Here is a 14754-nt window from a genome sequence, read left to right as displayed (position 1 = left end):
ATAGTACATATGGTATAAACCCATATATAACCTGTTGGCTTACTTAACGGTTAGGGAAAAAAATCAAAAGAATAATCTTTTGTGACACCTGAAAATCATATGAAGTTCAAATTTCGGTTCCATAAATAAAGTTTTATTGGCATACAGTGTAAAAACATACTGTCCCTGGTTGCTTTTATGTGGCTTGGCAGCTCTGAGTGGCTGGAATGGAAACTGTATGGCCCACAATGCCTAAAATATTTACTATTTGATCCTTGCAAAAAAATATTTGCCGACCCCTTGTCCAGCACACACACACACACACATAAACACAGAGTACCTAATTTGGCTAGAGAAAGATTGATGTGGAGGTCTGTGTGCCTTGGCTGGGAGCAGGCTGAAGTGGACAAAAAGCTTTTTTTAAAAAAAAAAAAATTTATTTGACTGCACCGGGCTTTAGTTGCAGCTTGTGGAATCCAGGTCCCTGACTAGGGCACCCTCTTAGCCCCTGGATCACCAGGGAATTCCCTCTCTGGTTTCTTGACAACGGCAGTGATTGACCATTCCCCTCCCATCCCCCCTCCCCTGGATGATTACATTTTGTTCCTCTGCTCTAAACTTCCTTTCCTCTTACTCTTGCTTTCCCCACCCCCATGCCTACAAAACCAACAAATTCTGTTTGTCCTGTGACAGAAAGAACAGCTCCAAGGATCACCTCCTCCCTCCAGAAAGTTCTCGGCTTAGCAGTGTGCTAACTGTCTCTTCATTTGGCACATTGAGTTCCCTTGGACTTGCCTTGTCTTCTTTCTCCTAGAGTTCTGGCTTATTGTACCCTAAGAGATTATGTCCACACCAGCTGCAGACATAGGTGGAGGTCAGCAAAGAGTAATTGAACAAATGCCCTTTTAAACATAAATTTATAAAAAGTTGATGAGGAATTTCAGCCTTTTGCAAAAATAATGATACCTCTTCCTTGTTTTTTAACAATGGATCTTTTCCTTTCCTAAACCAGAATTAAACAGATATTTGTTCCAACTTGATGATTTCCTCTTCTAATAATAGATGAATAATGGATGGTGCTGTGCACTTCAGGGGTGTCCCATGGCAAGCTTCATGGACTTTGAAGCCAGGTAGCCTGTCTGTTATTGGGGAGACTCTGGAGATCCCTTAGGATAGAAGAGGGGAATAGCAATCTGGGGTGTCTGCCACAAAAGTTAGAATACAGAGAGCAATGATACAGTCTTCAGTCTGAAGGAGCGTTTAAGTAAGTGAAATAAAAACTGAACAATAGAAAATGATAAATACTGCAAGGTAAATACAAAGTAAAATGTGATAAAGACTGTAAGAGAGGTACAGAAAAGTTACTGGATTGGAAGGGATGGAGAGATGATTTCCTTCTGGGGACAATTGGAAGGACTTCCTGAAGGAGGTGGCAGGGGAAAACAACAAGGGTTTGGATCAATGGAATCTAGAGCAAGAATTTTCTCGGCCATGGGGACAGCATGAAGAAAGGCACTGAGGAGAGTTATTCAGATCAGATCAGTCGCTCAGTCGTGTCCGACTCTTTGCGACCCCATGAATCGCAGCATGGGGTCGCAAAGATATTAGGTGGCAAATAGATAACAGATCAGTCTGACCTTCTGTGAAGGGAAATAGAGAGATGAGCACGGGAATGAAGGAGACTATCTGGTGAGGCAAGGCCTTGAATGCCCGGCAGAGGAGTTTGGTAGCCATGACCGTGTATCTACTCCTGCTTGAAATAGGAGTGCCTGCAGAATGATTAGAGTCTGAGCTCTGGCTTCTGTTCTAGAAGACTGCTGTACCACAAGACCTTGACTTTTCCTGTCTGGGTCCATTGTCACTCCAGGCAGATTTGCTGTCTCAGTACAGAAGATGTTAAAGACGCTGGAATGCGCTGTTTCACAGAATGCCTCCAAAAGAGCCAATCTGAGCAGATTGCGTAAGGGCCCCCATCGCTCCATTATCATTTCAAATCAGGAGAAATATCCCTGACTATAGCGGAATTTGCTGTCCTTTGTGTTCCTCACTTTTCCACAGTTCTGGTCAGAAAAGAGGCCAGAGTGGAAATTTTCATGTTTAAAGTGGGTGGAAGAGGGGAGGAGAGAAAAATAAGAGATTTTTCTAAACTATTTCCTTGGATTGTTAGGGACATACATTTATGAGGGTTTCAGAACCTCAGAAGTGGTCTTCCAGGGGTTTCTTTTAGTATAGTAGTCAGGTATAAGTCAAGGTTTCCATCTATGAAGGTGATTTATTGAATACAAAAATTAAATAGTGTTTTTATAATAATGTGTATCCTAAATAGTTTCCATTGATACTAAATGGGATGGGGAGGTTAGTAAAACTGAATTAAGGTTCAAAATGTCATTTCAGTGAGGAGAGGAAGGGGCAACGATTCTCAGGTGTGTACAGCTTGAGTCCTGGGTCAGACTCACTCTGGGTCCAAAGCCTGGGAATCTGCATTTTGATATCTACCTGAAATGAAAGAGTTTTTAAAATGTTTTTATTATGATAAAATATAATAATATAAAATTTATTATTTTATCCATCTACTCTGGAAATTTTTCATCTCCCCAAACTGAAACTTATTAAACAATAATTTCCCATTTTTCCCTTCCCCAACCCCTAGCAACCACAGTTTCACTTTACTATGAATTTGACTAGTCAGATAACTCAAAAGTAGAATCACATGGTATTTGTCTTTTTGTGAGTGGTATATTTCACCTAGCATAGTGTCCTCAAGGTTCATTTGTAACGTGTCAGAATTTCATTCCTTTTTAAGACTGAATAATATTTAATCTATGTGTAGTCCCACATTTTGTTTATCCACTCATCTTGATGAATCTTTTTATCATTCTTTTGGCTGTTGTGAATAATGCTGCTATGAATACTGATGTGCAAGTACCTCTCTGAGTCCCTGCTTTTAATTCCTTTGAGACTATACCTAGGAGTAGAATTGCTGGCTCATGTAATAATTCTGTTTGATTTTCTGAGGAATCACCATGCTATTTTTAACAGTGACAGTGTAATGTAACCATCATTTCTATCTACTTCCAAAACACATTTTCATCACCTCCAAAGGAGACACTATAACCATTTAAGAAATCACTGTTCACCTCACTTTCCCCTACCCACTGTGTGTGTGTTGGTCGCTCAGTCAGGGGGTCTTCCCTAACAAGGGACTGAACCTGGGCCTCGTGCACTGCAGGCAGATGCTTTACCATCTGAGCTACTAGGGAAGTCCCTACTCCTTCAGTTCAGTTCAGTTCAGTTCAGTTGCACAGTCGTGTCCGACTCTTTGCGACCCCATGAATCACAGCACACCAGCCCTCCCTATCCATCACCAACTCCCGGAGTTCACTCAAACTCATGTGCATTGAGTCAGTGATGCCATCCAGCCATCTCATCCTCTGTCGTCCCTTTCTCCTCCTGTCCCCAATCCCTCCCAGCATCAGTCTTTTCCAATGAGTCAACTCTTCGCATGAGGTGGCCCAAGTACTGGAGTTTCAGCTTCAGCATCAGTCCTTCCAGTGAACACCGAGGACTGATCTCCTACCCCTTAGTGACCACTTATCTGCTTTCTGTCTCTATGGATTTATTTATTCTGGATATTTCATATTAATGGAATCATACAATATGTGGCCTTTTGTGTCTGGCTTTTTTCACTTAACATCATGTATTTGAGGTCCATCTATGTTCTAACACATTAAGACTTCCTTCCTTTTCAGGTTTGGATAGTATTTTATTGCATGGCTAGACCACAGTTTGTTTGCTCATCTGTCGATGGCCATCTGAGTCTTCTCCACCCTTGGGTGTTGCTTTTTAAGATAGCGCAGCCAGGTGGTATGCATCGAGTGAGAGGCAGTGTGTCCTCAGCTTGGACACAGGGGCCCTTGCTCCAGGAGGAGGGACCTCTACCAGGACAAAACAGTCACCCTACATAAGAGGTGGCAGATGGGCGCTTCACAGGAAAATGAAGCTCCCACGGTGTATTGTTTGTGTTTGTTCTTCCATGCACTGTTGTCCTGCCCAATCTTTAAACGTTGGATCAGTTGCACACATTTAAACTTGGAGAGAATTTTTTCTCTGTCCCTTCCTCCCCACTCAGTGCACCTGGGTTTCTGTCTTGTTACAAAAACGATACAAAACAAAGCTTCATCAGTACCTGGCCTAGCAACTACCGCCTAGTACCACCTAGCAACTACCAGCTGGAGTTGGGCGTGGGCTTCCACCTTCTGCCCACTACCCTCTCCCGGTAGTCACAGCCCTCACCCCTCCTTAGTAAGGCCAAAGATTAGACCATTTGAGTTGCTGTGTTTTCTAATTAATGGAATTAGAGGAAAGTGAAAGATGGGCTCATGTCTCTATCAAAAGTAGAAAAAAGAAATGAAACTAGCTGCTTCCTTCGAGGCCTTGCATGCCCCCACAGGCACTGAGGATTCTGTCCTCTGTTTCAGTGTTCATCGCTTTCCTAAATACTAGAAATAAGGGAAAAAAAAAGTTTTATTGAGATATGATTCATACTTTGTACAGTTCAGCCATTTAGTGTACAATTCAGTGGATATTAATATACTCACTGATTGTAGCCATCACCACAGTCAGTTTAGAACATTTACATCACCTTGAAGAGAAACCTTTAGTTATCACCTCTATCCCCTCCCCTAAGCAATCTCCCTCAAATATCTCCACTCAGAGAACCTAAGCAATCTCCCTTTGATCAAATTTATCAAATTTTTTTTTTTTTCTGGTGAGGCCAGGTGGGATGGACTCTTGAAAGTGAAAGTGTTAGTGCACCTCTTTGGCTTATGGGATCCCTACAAACCCAAACCCTCAACAAATGACAGTGTGCTGAGTCCTAACTACTGGACTGACCCCATAGGGAGCCCATTCCTCCGGAGAAGGCAATGGCACCCCTCCCAATACTCTTGTGAAAATCCCATGGACGGAGGAGCCTGGTAGGCTGAAGTCCAGGCTCTTCCATCCATGGGATTTTCCAGGCGAGAGTGGGTGGACCATTGCCTGAGCAACGACTTCACTTTCACTTTTCACTTTCACTGCATTGGAGGGCATGGGTTTGTGATCCCATAAGCCTTGAGGTGCAGCCCCGCCCCCACCTCACACCCACTCCAGTGTTCTTGCCTGGAGAATCCCAGGGACGGGGGAGCCTGGTGGGCTGCCGTCTATGGGGTCACACAGAGTCGGACACGACTGAAGCGACTTAGCAGCAGCAGCAGCAGGGAATTCGTAAATATCAGAATTTTTAATGGCACTGCAGAAGGGGTTGAAAGGGAAGCAACGCTAGGGACTTTGCCTGTGGTCCATGGGGTTGCAAAGAGTCGGTCACTGCTGAGCGACTAACACTTTCACTTTCAAGAGTCCATCACTATAGTACTCTGGCCTCACTCAGAAGGAGTGAGGAAGGAGGTGATGGAAGCTAAAATAAATCTCCTTGATCAAAGTGTAGCTACCACCACACCTGGGAAGCTTGTAGGTTCTCATCCCAGCCAGTGGATTTCTATGTGAATTTCAGAAACAAAACCATTTGTTTCAGGAAGAGTTATAGATTTGTTCCTTCCTTTGTGCGCTGTGGGGTGCTTTCTCTGTATGCTTTGTCCCGTCCAACTTCTGTGACCCCACAGACGGTAACCCCCTAGGCTCCTCTCTCCATGGGGTTCTCCAGGCAAGACTCCTGGAGTGGGTTGCCATTCTCTTCTCCAGTGGATCTTCTTGACCCAGGGATTGAACCCAGATCTCCCCTATTGCAGGCAGATTCTTTACCATCTGAGCCACCAGGGAAGCCCCAGTGTAACACTACTTAGCCATTAAAAAGAATGAAATTTTGCCATTTACGGTAGCAGGGATGGACGTGAATGGTCTTATGATAAATGACATAAGTCAGAGAAAGACAAATACTTATAACGTTATTACTTATATGTGGAATCTAAAAAATACAACAGCTAGTGAATATAACAAAAAAAGACTTATTGATGTAGAGAACAAACTAAAGGTTACCAGAGGGGAGAGAGAAAAGGGTAGGGGAAATACAGGGGTAGGGATTAAGAGGTACAAACTGAGGTATAAAATAAGCTACCAGGATATATTGGAATATTGTACAATATGGGGAATATAGCCAATTGTTTTATAATAACTATGAGTGGAGTATAACCTTTCAAAATTGTGAATCACTATATTGAACACCCGTAACTGATAATATTGTACATTAACTATACTTCAATTTAGAAAACAAAAAGACATGGTTGGTCGTCTGGGGAGGGAAAGTTCAGTTGAAAGTAGACATATGTAAAGACCTTCCATGTGTTGTCATTACTCTCGCTCAGGGTTCAGTTGTGACATTTTGAATCCCGAAAGAGAAACCACCCCGGAAATAATTACCTTATGGGAGAACCATTGAATTTTAAATGAGGAAGCCTCAGGGATCCTGAAATGTTCCCCCTCAAAACCTGCCAGACTCACCTTGCAGGCTGTCTTATGTTCCTGTTGGCTTCAGGTTGCCTTGTTTAGCAAGTAAAGATTATTGATTGTTTATCTGAAATTCAAATGTCACTGGATGTTCCGTTTTATCTGGCAGCCTTCTTTGTCCACAGCCCGATATATCTCATGGCTCCACGTCTGCTCTGTATCACTGGTCCTTTGAGTTGCAGGGTCTGGGAGGTCTCTGCATACTTCTCAAAGAAGTGCAAATTCAGTGGGGCAGGCACTAGGCTGGGTTCCCCTTATGCAGTTGACATGGCCAGACCTCTTGAACTGGCCAGGCAAAAGAGTGATTTAAAAAAAATAAATGCCAGTCAAGGTGCTGTCTGGCAGCAGCCCAAATTTTGGGCCTGGCTTCATCACTTTGACCAGAGGCAAGTCACTATAATTCCTTGGAACAGGATTTTCATCTTTTTACTTCCTTGAAATGAAAACAGTAGAAATGCCAGTAACCAGCATTTGTTTAGGGCACTACCATTTACTTGTCTAGTGTAATTAGCAACCCTAATTAGTGTGGCACTCATTCCCCTCCCCGCCCTGGGCAGCTCATTTAATTCTTACAATTAATTATCTTTGAAGAGTGTCATTATACCCCTTACGTAGACAAACCTCTGAAGGGTTAAGGAAAGAAAGCCGCTCAACTCTCTCCAAGATTTTATTTAGTGAAATCAAATGAAATTAAACCCCAAAACATGCCCGAAAGGGGAAAGAATTCATAAAAGTGGAAGGAAAAAGCAGCCCACTTATTGTTTTCATTCTTAGTGTCCGTGTTCTCCCTGCCCCCAGCATCTGGTGCCTGGCACACAGTTTTAATATAAGTTTACTGAATGGGTAAATGTTTGGAGGGCTCTCAGGTAGCTCAGTGGTAAAGAATCCTTATGTGATGCAGGAGGCACAGGTTGGATCCCTGGGTCAGGAAGATTCTCTGCAGAAGGAAATGGCAACCCACACCAATATTCTTGCCTGGGAAATCCCATGGACAGAGGAGCCTGGCGGGCTACAGTCGATGGGGTTCCAAAAGAGTCAGACACGATTTAGTGACTAAACTCACTCAAATGTTTGGAACCACAGGGAAGTTTGAGCAGTCGGGGCCTCTGGTCTCTTCCTTAGCGTGACTCCCTACTTCGCCCGCCAGCTCCTCATTCAGCCCTGCTTAAGGTCCCTGCATCTGGTCCCAACCCATTAGTACTTCCAATCCTCAAGGATTCCCCAGTCTAAGGCTCTGAGTCTGTTGGAACTGTTCTTCCATTTGTCCCTTTCCCTCTGCTTGTCTCCCTAGGTAGCTAAATCCTCTTTATCCTCCGTCCCATTGCAAGTCCTGGCTCCTCCACCAGGACCCTTCCAACTATCCCAGCACACTAGAATTCTCCATTCTTGACTCATCGAGCAGTTAGTGTGTATCACGCATTTTAGCTCACAGCAGAGCAGGAAGTTCCCTTTGGTAATATTTGGTCCAAACCCCTCATTTTATGGATGAGGACACCGAAGACCTAGGAAGTCATGTGATATGCCCAAGGCCACACTGGGTATCTAGAATTTGTTTCATTGCTTGTGCACAGCTGTTCTGAATTTCTCCCCAACCCCCATTCACCCCATCGTGGTACCATCTTGCATTTACCTGCTGTGTGTATATATGCACTGTCTACGACAAGGAAAACCCAGAAAACACCCTTAAAAAGGAACCCACCACTGCTCAACGAGAGTTTTTTTTTTTTTTTAACTGCAAACTTCAACAGGGTGAACCAATCAGATCACAACACAGTTATCTTCACATTCAGCATATTCTTCAGAGAAGTGGGAGGCAGGGAGCTGGCCTTTATGGCATCTCCCTAACACGTTAATTCTCTGATGAGTACCCTCTGTTCTCTTATGGATTCCTGTCCTATGTCTTTTAGCTGTGGGTGCTGAGCATTTAGTGAATCTTGGTTGAACTGAGTGGATCTGACCCATCGAGTGTACTTTAGGGAGGAAGCTTAGGGTAGGGGAAAGAGGGAGGGTGGTGTGGGAAGAGAAGAATACCACTCTGCTCACCACCTTCCAGACTGCCAAAGAATGCCCACTCCACTTTTGTTCCTGAATATATTCATTCATTCATTCAACAAATATTTCTAGAGTGCCTGCCACCTGCCAAGAATTATATGTGGTGCTGGGTATCAAAATGAATAAAAAATAGCCTCTGTGCCTGCCCTAAAGAGCTATGTTCTCTGTATGGCGCTTGATGGATGACCCGTTGTGACCTCATTAGTAGCCGAAGGAGCCTGGTTAATAAACCATGCTCCATCATGTGCTGAGACACCTTCATCTTCTGGAGATGCCTGGGTTTACTTTGATTTGTTGTGAAGCGTGAATGCTAAGATGAGTTTTGCCCTGAGAAGCCCCAGCAATGTGGTTACTCCGGTTAACCAGCACGGCCAGCATGAGGCAAGAAAATAATAGGTGGTTATGTAATGGATGTGCTTTTCTTTACACGAGACCTTTAAAGGTCAGTTTATTAGAGCCTAATGAAACAGGGATATATATGGGGTGATTTAGTTGCTTCCTTACTTCTACAATAAATGTCATAGTTTTGGATGACTATAAACTAGTTCTGGTGCTCTGAAATGAAAAAGATACTAAGAACGAGGCTCAAAGGAGCTTGATTTATTTTCCCCTTTTCATTTTTTATTTGGCACATGAGTACCATTTCATACCAATTTTTTCCCCTGTGCATAGTAAAGTTTTAAAATAAACAGCAGCAACTCTATTTTCCTAGTTTAACTAACATGGAAACATCTAATCCTCTTAGTTTTTTTGATTTTGCAAACAAGGATTTGTTGGGATAAAATCTTTAAGCAGTCCAGTCACATGAACTAGGTATTCATTTAATGGCCGCAAGTACAACCTGTTGGAAAAGCAAAGTAATGAATTAATAATATTTCTCACAGTCATTTTCTCTGCCTTATTTTTCAATCACAGGATGTGCAACGTTAATGGAAGTAGTGAATGCAAAGTTAATTCACCCTGTAAATTGAGAATAGCTGCTTCACATTATTAGCCAGCATTACTTTCAGCTTTTTGACCTTTCCATTCTGAGCATGTGGGGAAAAAAGCCATAATCTACAGCCGTGCTTTCCAATAGAATGGCCACCAGCTACTTGTGGCCACTGAAATGTGTGTGGCTAGTGTGACTGAGCTGAATTTAAAAATTTTAATTAAATGTAAAAATGGAAGCAGTGTATTTTGTTTGTTAAACACAACTTTATTGGGAAGCTTATGTTTGGAGCAACCCGGATGTGTGAGTCTACTTTTTCAACTGTAAATTTTATGCAATACTGATTATTTCCATTGAGAATGTAGCATCCAAATTGCAATGTGCTATCAGTGTAAAATGCACACTAGATTTTGAAGATTTCATTTAAAAAATGTAAAATATTTCATTTAGTAGTTATTAATTTTTATATTGATTACATGTTGAAATTATGTTTTGGATATATTGGGTTAAAGAAAATATATTAAAATGAACGTCACCTGGTTTTGTACTTTTAAAAAAGTGACCACCATAAAACTTAAAATCACATAAATGTCTCGCATGAATTAATATAGAACAGCACTCCTCTGTTGGATTGGAACGAAAGGTTCCATGTCATGGTCCACAGGATTCTCACTAGTTTACTTTGTGAGACTATCACAATGAGCTCAGTTAAACACGAACACGGAATTCTGTGTCATAGCAAATCATAACATATATTTAATCATTCTGTTTTTTTATTTTTTAAGCTTGTCAAACCCAGGTGATCTTGGGATATTTTTGATTCCAAAACTGCATCACATATTTAATCCCATTTATTTTAGGAGAATCTCAATCTAAACTTGGGAACTTTAAATAACTTTTAATTGATTAAAAGAGCCAATCAACAGTATGGCTTAATGAATCTAATTATAGATAACTTTATAAAGCACTTAAATAGTATTTTATCCTGTAATCACCATAGAAATTGTGATTAGGACTTCCATGGTGGTCCAGTGGTTAGGACTCTGCATTTCCACTGCAGGGCGCACAGGTGTCATCCCTGGTCGGGAAAGTTTCACAGGCCTTGCAGTGTGGCCAGAAAGAAAAGAAAAAAATACCACACACACAAAAAATGAAATTGTGGTTAAAAACTCAAATTTTGGAGTCAGGCAGACCTGGGCTTGAATTACTGATCTGCCATTTTATAGTTGTGTGACCTCAGACTAGTATTTTAAACTTGTTAAGCCTTGATTTCCTCATCCATAAAATGGGACAATGATAGACCCTATCTGATGGCATTCTTATAAAGATTAAAACATGTAACCCATATAAAGTGTTATATGGGTTACATATAACACTTTATATGTATGTTTATAAAACATATAAACCCATATGTAACCCATATAAAGTGTTATATGGGTTACATATAATACTTTATATGTATGTTTATAAAACATATAAACCCATATGAGAAGCACTCAGTTTGTTCATAATTATTGATTATGGGGTTATTATTGTTGTTGTTATTATTAAGGGCTTTATAAAGTATCCAACATTGTCTTTGGGGACCCAGTCTGCCACGTTGCTGTAGTTATCTGCAAGGCTTGGTCAGAGCTTCATTCATTTGCAAGTTGTGTTTAATGTTAAAATTACTTGTTCTCTTTGTGTCTTATTCTTGACTTTTCTTTCTTCTCCTTTTCTCCCTCCTTGTTCTTTGCCCCAGTCTGCAATTAGCCTTTGATCCTGAAGTTTCTCTTCTCTTACTCTGTACTTGGCACACTCCATAACTCTCCTAATGTTTCATTTAGGAGTGTGTATTGAGCACTTCCTATGTGCCAGGCTCTTGGATAGGTGCTCGGAATACAAAGGTGAATATTATAACAAGGCTCCTGCCTTCGAGGTGCTCACTAACCAGTTAGTCCAGGGGGAGAGTTATGTCTGATTACGTCCCTCAATACCAATTAGTTAGCAAAGCATACCAAGTCCTCTGGGATGGGTTCCCGGTCCCCTCTCTGTCTGATGTCTCCTCCCAACGCCACCTTGCTGAACTATGACCCAATTATTCCTTACAAACTATTGACATTTCCTGAACACATTGTTCTGGCTCCAGGCTGTGTCATGTGTATACACCAGACCCTCTAAGTGTTTCTTCTCCAATTTTAAGTCCTACTCTCAATACCTATTCGTTTATCAAAACAATTCAACTGTCACTTCCTCTGAGAAGTTGGTCTAATCACCACCCTAGTAGAACCCATTTTCTCATTACTGCCCCTGCCCACACTGAACTCTCCTCCAGCTTAGGGACATTTAATTGTCTTTTTTAAGCTCTCCCACCATCACCATCACCACCACCACCACCTCCATCCACGTCCACCACCATCACCATCACCATCACCACGACCTCCACCATCACAACCATCACCACAACCACCAACCCTCTTCAACCAATCACATACATTGAATGCTCTCTAGGTTATCTTTCAAAGCGTTTTCGGTTAGTGGGTTATGTGCTTTCTTCTTCTGAAGTGCTAATTCAACCCCACTCCCCACCCCACCCCTTCGCATCCTTTCAGAAACAGATTGTACCAGGAAGAAGTCTTTCCGATAGGAAAGCAAACAAACCATCTCTGTGGGATGCTTTCCAGTTCTCTGTCTTCCCAAATGGTGCCCTGCAAAGCTCAGCATTCTTCAGTGACATCTCCTTGTATTTAGAATAAAACTCAAACTCCTCACCGGGGCTTCTTCATCACAGGACCTCTGGCCACTTCCCCAACCTCGGCTCTTTCACCTCTGCCTCCATCACCAGATTTCTGTTCCTGAATTAAAAGCAACACGAGCAAACAAATACACTTCCTGGCAGATATTTGCACAGGACATTTGTACTTGTCTGTGCCTAGATTGTCCTTTCCTCAGATCTCCACTCGTGGCCCTCCGCTTCTTCCAGTTCTTAGCATGAGTGTCTCAGAGTCTTCTCCGATCGCCGTGAGTCTCCATCCTATTTCCCAGTTTTTACTGCTAGGCAGAGCTTACTGTTGCCTGAATTTTTTCAATTTGTGTACCTGGTCCTCCCTGCTAGTGGGTAAGCTCAAAGTTCCCCCCGTTTCTGGCACCTAGCACAGTGCTGACATCATAGCAAGCAGTCATTAGACTTTGGTTCTAGGAGCTTGAAATCTTGGTGAAACATCCTCAAATTAAGGTGTTTCCCCGCCCTCCCCCAGCCGCTTCTGCTAAGTTGTTTTGAAACAAACTAGCTCCTTTGACTCTATCTTTTGGAGGGAGTTGGGAGCAGCTACATCAGTCATATTCGCCCCCATAGGAGACAGATATACACTCACCAGGGTAATTGAAGAGAGATTCATAAAGGGATTATCAGGGTTTAGGGAAGCCAGCAAGGATTGTGAAGTACTGCCAAGAAAACAGAGACCCTGCCAGGAGCCTTTGGTAAAGGGCCGCAGCCACCCTTCTGTCACCCAGAAGGGAGGTAACCTCGAGAATACATGCCCTGACCTTTCTCTACTGCCAGCCTCTCAGTGTAACCCTCCATAACAGCATTTCAGCAGTACCCCAGTGCTTGACACACAAGGATGATACATGGTTATTTTTGTGTTGTCAGGTTGCTTGTTTTAGTGTATCACTTATAGCCACAGTCAGAAAACTCCCATTTGCTTCCTAAATTAGAAAATATTCTCTGTAGGGAAGTGAACCCTTAATGAGTCTTCCAGGGCACTTTCTGTACCTGGGCTGACTCCAGTCTGAGGTTGATAATATTATTAGAGGGTTAGTGATGCAGCATTGTCCTGTCAAGTAATATATTTTAGGAGAAGGAAAAAGTGATTAAATTTGATGGTAAAATAAAAGTTGTTCTAACATAATCTATTTTTTTTTTACTGTTTGTTGAAAGCTCTTGAGGTAGACCATGAGTCCCAGTGTAACAAAAATAATAGCTGACTCTTTTGTGCCTCTACTGTATACTAGCCCCTGGAGTCCTTGCCATGACATCTAACAAGCTCATGGAGTTGTTATTATTGTCACAGTTTTATATATGAGATGGCCTTAAAGTTATCAGCAAGAAAGGGTGATTCAGGATTCAGAATCACATCTGTCTGAAAGTGAGGGCCAGGTTCTTGCCACATGCATAGACGCCCTTAAACAGGACTACTGGAGTCCATGTTGGAAACCTGCGGTGGGGTAAGGGTGGGACTGTGAGCTGGTCAACTAGGAGGACGGGACCCGGGACATGTGTGACTCACTCTGGCTCTGCCACGCCACGGGAGGTCAGCACTGCAGAGAAGAATGAGGTGAGGCCAGGACCAGGGGACAGGCGACTGACGCCATTGGTGAATGCCTGTGAACCAGCCCCCAGCTGCTTGACTCACTGGCAGGTGCTGTCAACCATAATCTCAAGCCTGTTCTCCCTTCAACATGTAGATCAACTGTGCTCTGGTCACAGAGCCTCTGCCACACGTGGGAGGTTCCTCATCGCTTGTCCACAAGGCCCTCCTGTAATGTTCTGAGGAATTCCTGGAGCCCTGAAACCAGGAAGAGGATCTAGAGTTTTAGGTTTCAAATGAGGAACCCAAACTCATTTGTTGTGCAGTTTGATTATCTTTCACAACTGAGAGAAGGCACTATAAAGTTGGAGGAGGAGAATGAGGAAGAGGAAAGGAATTAAGCAGACAGGTAAGTCACTTGGATTCTAGTTGTGGTTTTGGTTTTTTTTTAAGTAGAAGTAAACAAATTTAGAAAATGTCCATGAGGTGGAATTATTTGACTTTGCTAACTAAGCAAAGTTTAGTTAGAAAAAGATTTCCTAGTGGAGAGAAGCCCATGGTATTTGGCACGCTCGAGTTTAGACAGAACTAGAATTTAGGAGCACTCTAAAAATTTAGGAGCCCATTTTTGGGCTCAAAAAATTATTAGATATTGCTTAAAATTTTCTCTATCATAATGATCAGTTTGGGAGAAAATGCTTTTTATTTCTGCTGATCAGTAACTACCCTAACATCCATTTTCTCAACATAGTAACTCCAAAATCTTTGGAGAGAAAGATCCACAGAGGAAAATGCTTCAGAAAATTTCCCCAGAGCTTCTTGTTCATGTGGATTTACCCATGTATGTGGCAGAGTTGATCTGATTTGAACGACCTCCATAAAGTGGGTCCAGTGAATTATCTAATTCTTCCTGAAGTCAGATCTTATTTTTTGTAATTACTCTAAAATGTTATCAATGCCATTTTACCTACATAGACAGTCAGAACTAGTAGATTCTGTTTA

The 14754-nt window shown here is 42.3% G+C and overlaps 1 protein-coding gene across 11 annotated transcripts in view; it reads left to right on the top strand.

Moving 5' to 3' along the window:
* Window positions 1-14754, top strand: part of RBM47 (RNA binding motif protein 47) — a 182455-nt gene that overhangs the window by 26750 nt on the left and 140951 nt on the right. For 2 of the 11 annotated variants that reach the window (XM_070372306.1, XM_070372296.1), the window contains exon 1: window positions 14095-14161. The exons of the other annotated variants lie outside the window; for them this stretch is intronic. The gene's annotated coding sequence lies outside the window, so the exon portion shown is untranslated. Of the gene's footprint in view, window positions 1-14094; window positions 14162-14754 lie in introns of those variants that run through there. 11 annotated transcript variants of the gene reach the window in all.

Source organism: Bos mutus, chromosome 6, assembly GCF_027580195.1.
Source record: "Bos mutus isolate GX-2022 chromosome 6, NWIPB_WYAK_1.1, whole genome shotgun sequence".
In the NCBI taxonomy this organism is placed as follows: domain Eukaryota; kingdom Metazoa; phylum Chordata; class Mammalia; order Artiodactyla; family Bovidae; genus Bos; species Bos mutus.
Note: the sequence above shows the minus strand (reverse complement) of the source record. Positions and strands in the feature narration are given on the sequence as shown.